Below are 6,008 nucleotides of genomic sequence, written 5' to 3'. Positions count from 1 at the left end.
TTCTTTCCAGTCTCCATATGAAACATCTGCTTCAGGACCCTTATATTTTGGTACCCAAGGGGCACCCGGATACACTGGCATCATCATCTCTATATCTGCACTCCAGGTGCGGAACACTGCTCGCCAAACTTGTATCCTGTCGACAAACGCCAAAATTATGTAGCCGCTAAACTGGTGGACCTAAATCTTCACCACCACGTCTGTATACATACAAGCAGAAAGGGGAGTGAGTGGGTCAGCGCTCAGAGCACAGAAATTTAGCTGGCTTCAAACACACCATTTATTTTCAGGATAAAACACGGTCAGAACCCCAAATACAAGCTAAAATCCCCGTATACAATAAAAATAGTGTTTACAACCCGCTAAAAACCCTGCCGGCAGGAATGATTAAGCACTAAAAACACAAAGCTAAATGAATGTTTTTCCCTATGCTAAAAACTCCCCCCCCCCCCCCAGGGTCCTAATTCTCACAGTCCAGCAACACACGGGCAAATTCTCCTGAGCTGAAAGAGACAGGAGGGGAACTCTTCCGGGATGGGGAATCTCGCCAGCAGAAGACCAGGGAGGAGGCTGCAATATCACTATTACAATAAAATCATACAAATAAAATCGACACTATGTACCAACACAGTCTGATCCAAAACAAAATATAAAAACACAATTTTCCACTGTGTGACATAAGCAAGCGTTGTGTGGTTCTATGGTAGTGACCAGAGAGACTTTCAGTAATTTTCATTTCCAATCGAGCTTTTTCATGTGGCTCCAGTGCTTATGTAACACACTGGCCAACAGCTGCTGTTACATCAGCAGAGACAGGACAGCGATGTCCTTGGAGTAAGCGCAGCTGAAGTCACTCTTAACTGCACATGTTCAGCCATTATAGAGTCTAAATGGTGCTTGACTGTGTTTTAGAAATGTTTGGACCCGTCATTGATTGGTGGGATTTGTTTCAGTGGTCTTCAGTCTCCATGAGATGGACCCAGAGGTTAAAAATGCTAAATGATCACTTGGGTAGGATTCTGCCTGATAATGTGTTGGATGCAACGGACTGCTGGAAAGTCAGATTCTGGAAATCCTTGGCATGGGCCCTGAGTGAAGCTAATAAATAATATAGAGAATAATGCAGGAAGCCAAGAAAGCATCTGGCTTTTGTTTGACCAGCAGGCCACAGAGTCAGTCTGTATCTCAGACCCAGAGTATCTATTCAGTTTAACTCTCTGTTGTCCTCATAAACAACCAGCTGTGCCAACAGAGCTTCTGTGTTTCACTGTAACCAGGAATGTGTCACTCAGTTTGGTGCCAAGCTGTTCAATTTCATGGCCAAAGTGAAATGAACTCCACCTTTAAACTTTATGTCACTACATTGACAGTTCAGCTTCTATATATTTAACTATTCAGATGTGTCATTCATAAACTGTATATAAAAGATGAATGTCGTCCAACAGTCTGTTCCATAGAGAACATACCATAAATTAATAAGTCTCGATAAGTCTCCAAAACGCACAGACACTACAAACACTGGTGCTAAAAGACTATTCTTAAGACCTTTACATTTATCATAACTGTGAAAATATATTACTACAGATACATATATATTTATTTAGATTTTTCCATTTGGCATGAAATGAGCCATGAAAAGAAAAAGAAACTTGCCACAAAAGCCCTCTCCAAACTAAGTTTTTTCTTTGGTGCCCACACAGACACAAAAACACAGATTCTTTCACTGGCGAGCCGATGAAATGGGGCTAAGCCCTGACTGTTATTTATTTATTTATTTATTTTCTCAGCATGGATAAATACACTATATGGCTTCTTGCCAGAGAAGCCACATAGTGGAACAAATACTTGTGGACCTTTTTATTAGTTCAGTGACAAAATAACCAGCTCGATGCATCGCATTAAGCTCAGACCTCAAAGAAGACGGCACAGAGTTGAAGAAGAGAAACACAGGCAGTAACTCTTACACCACTGCAGGAGCTGTGAACACAACAGAGGAGTGGAACTTAATCATACTCTGAGATTTTTTTTACTGTTACAGTAGATGGCCTGTGTATGAAAAGATGGAGAAAAGAGATAAAAGGCAATGAGAGTGCTGAACAGTGAGGAGGACAAAGATGCAGACAGATGTAAAGAGAGGTAGAGAGCAGTGGGTATAGCTAACAGTCAACTATATGGTCAGAGGTCAAGAGGACCAGGGTGGTCCATGATACAGTCTGGGAGTAGGGGAATCCAACTTGTCAGTTTGCTTCAGTGAATAACTGGAAACTATGACTTTGCATGTGTATGGTTCCATCGATGAAAGGAGTCTCTGAGAGGTCAAAAAAAGAAAAGCTGAAAAAGTCACGAGTTGTTTGTGAGTCAGTGAACTGTGTGACAGTGAGTCTAACAGCAGCTCTGCAGGACAGCTCTCCACCTCTGACTTTGGTATTACTGCATTGCTGAACTAGACTGTTTAAAAAAAACATCCTCTGACCTATAAGACACAAAAAAGAAAGGATAAGTAGAAAAACACGAAAGTGGAGATATTTCCTGAAAGGAAAGGGAACCCTTTTGGAATTCTTGAATTCCGGGATTCTCAGGCTCCCCACGGTGGCTCGGAAGTTGCAGGAATCAGATTGGCTTCGAGTGACAGGATGGAGAAAAGTCGGCTTCCTGACAGGATGTGAATCTGTATAAATATGTAAATGAAAGGAATGCGATTTCTGCATTTATTGTCTTGGAAGAAGGGCCCATGCTTCAAGTGGTTTAAAGGATATAGTCTTTCCCACTGGCGAGACTGACTGATATTTGAGACAGCTGAGATTCATTTGAAATGACATGCAGGAGGCACTAGTTTTGGATTGAATATGACCGGGCATTTGCTTTTTGAGCATTTCATCTTTGAGTCACTCAGACTTTCTCAGTGGCACTGACACTGTGTTAAGTGCTGTTTTTACAACACTTTCTTAAAAAAGCACTCTTCAGAAAAACCCATAAACAAACAGGGGGCTGCTTTAGCTTTGTCATTGTGAGAAGTGATTAATATACAGGCCTCTAGTGTGCTGTTGAAAACAATGAGTCACAGTGCTGGACAGTGTCTTGCCGAGTGAATTCTGATTATTTGGAAAGCGCACTAAAACAAAAGCTGCATTTTGAGGATTATATAATATGTTAATGTGCTGTGACTGGAGGGAAAACTGGAAGACGGATCGTAGCAAAGAGGAGTCCGGAATTAGAGAGCAACACGCAAAAACCCCCAAACACAGCTGGGCAAAAAAGGTGCCTGATTATGATTCACTACACATTGATGATCAGGAAACAGCCACGTTAGCAGCCATGAACACATTTTTTTGCTGGATATTTCATACTGTGTTCTGTAGCCTTAGTTTTAGCCCATACTGCCAGCTGCTCAGGGCACTTATCAAACACATGGGCTCAGTATGTGAATAAAGGCATTCGGTGTGTTGGCCAGAGATAAGAGAAAAGACAATGGGAGGAATGAAATGTGAAACACTAATCTAGCTGTAAACTCAGGGTATGGATCTGCAGTTGTAAAAGTTCGCAGAGTTGAGCGTAGACACTTCTGAGTGGAAACACTGTATCGTATTAAACAAATGACTCTAGTGTTGGGAATCAGCAAGAATTTTATGGGAATATATTAAATTTTGTATAAACTGTGAATAAAGGTATATCAAATATCATAAATCTAGCTTCAGGCCTGCATGCATGTATGCATGTGTGGCTGCAGAAGAGAAGGGTCTGTATGTTTAATTGTATAAATGTGTTACACACACAAGGATCATTGTATTTTGCTCAATTATCCTTGGGTGGAACAAAGTCAATTATTGTTCTGAAAGCCAACAGCACATTCTCTGACTACCCACACCTAAAGCCCTTACAGATGAGCAGTATCCACATGATTGTAGCTCTTATTGTTGTGCACTGCTGTTTGCAGAATTTCTTTCAGGTGCCAAAGCTAAATGATCTTTTCAGCTATATTAGGGGGAAAAAAACCACTAATCCAATTATAGCTACAGTCAACATAATTTAAAATTACTTTCATGTTTGCTGACACATCTCAACGGTGACCCCTTACACTTTGACATTTTGTCTGTTGTCCGTCTGTCGTCTCAGCTGTAGCAGGTGCCAGGTGCCACGAGGCAGGCAGGCTTAAATTTTCAAAGCAAAAAGAAAGAAAAAAAAGGGGACAAATTTCCTCAGGGAAGAGATCCAGAAATATGTTCATCAGGTGGTTTTCTGACACATTTTTTTCACTCACTAGACTTCCCTTCTGAAAAGGCCACTCATAAAAGGCTTACTGGGTATAGACATGTCCAAATACTGCCATCATCACCGTAGGCTCCAAGTGTCAGGCCAAATTAGTGTCAGCAAGGCCTACTAAACACATCTGTCCTCCTCCATTAAGCACCGAGTCTAACCCTAGCTTTCTTGGGCCCAGGACCAGACACACCTGCTTTAACCTGCCCACAAAGCTGTTGAAGACAATAGTCTAGAATCCTTAATGCCCCGCCAGCGCTCCATCACAGCTTGGACACCTGCTACACGCAAGAAAGAAAAACAAGCATGAAGAGAGGGACGCTGGGTCCTTTAAAGGATAGTCACCCTTGAGCTCAAACTGTCCTTTAAAGTGAGCTATCTCTCTCTCTCTCTCTCTATATATATATATATATATTACAGGAAGATGTTGCAAGTCTTGGTGCAGCCTTCACGCCAATGAATGGAAAGCAGTGATTGATTAAACACTTGTTATTCGTTACACTCCCAAGCTAAACCAAACAAAAGCTCTTATCTCAAGCTTCCATATCATATTTGTTTTAGTACTCCCTGCACAGTTCTTTGTACCTTGCACTGCCACAATAACATCTACAGAGTTAGACCTGTTGCTTCACTTTCATGTGCAATAAATGGATAATAATGTGTTTGTGACCATCATCGGTGTTTCCTCTCTAACATCATAGACTGAGAAAGTGTCACTAAAAGAATCCTGGATCAAAATCTATGCTGCAACAAAGAATGTGGTAGAAGTTTAAATTTAAGGGGAAAGAGTTTTGAATATTGTTTCGTTTTTTATTCAAGTTTCTAAGCTTTGTTTTGTTTTTATGTAAACAAAAAAAAAAAACTACATCCAACAAGACTTGCATTGTAAAGTTGAACACATAAATGCTGTTTTAACATAACACCGTAGTTTTAAGCTGGAATAAACCTGGTCATTTATAAACCAATTGTGAACAGTGAAAAAAAAAAATAGAATCCTTAATGAGGCACTGACTGAAGGAAATGTTTTCAGCAGCTGTTCCATTTCATTTGGACTGTAGAGTGACATTAGTCATTCTCTCTCTGCCCCCAAGTAAATTACCTTATATGTCTATAGCACAGGGGATGTGCCAAAAATGAGATAAGATAGTCAAAATAAGTCAACAGGCCAGGGGAGGATGTCTGTACAAAGCAATAATTTACTTTTTAAAAATGTAATTATTTAAGTTTCCATTTTCAGCTCTTTCCATGCTATTTTATAAAATCAACTGACTTAGCTCAAGCTTTAGGGCTTATGTCCAGTCATCACATATATGAAATGATTTTAGAAAATTGCCATACATGCTATCTTTTCATGATTGGCCTTAAAGTGTCACCAGAGTTTAAGGTGGGCCAGAGGGAGCCTGCACCTTCAAATAAAGAAAAAAAATAAATCTGAAGCTGTTTTTCTGAATGTCAATCTCAAGTTCATCTGTTTAACTCGATAAATGAGAAAGTAATGTGTCTCTATGGTGTTTCCACTCTCCTCACAACTCCCTTGAATGGGTTCAAATTCAGTGTTTAAAAAGAAAAGAAAAGACTGGTTGTGGTATTTATTACCACTGTAGCTAGCAACATGTTCTATCCTTTCATCAGCCATGTCTTCATGTCTGTTTCTTGTCTCTGTGTGAAGTTCACGTGCCTTAGTCTGGTCTCAGTGTGTTATTTCCTGTTTTATTCTGATAGTCTCATGTCTTGTGTGTCTGTGATGTTCG

Source organism: Pundamilia nyererei, unplaced genomic scaffold, assembly GCF_000239375.1.
Source record: "Pundamilia nyererei isolate P.nyererei 1_Seehausen unplaced genomic scaffold, PunNye1.0 scaffold00100, whole genome shotgun sequence".
NCBI lineage: Eukaryota > Metazoa > Chordata > Actinopteri > Cichliformes > Cichlidae > Pundamilia > Pundamilia nyererei.
The sequence above is the reverse complement of the archived record's forward strand: the minus strand, read 5'-3'. Positions refer to the sequence as shown.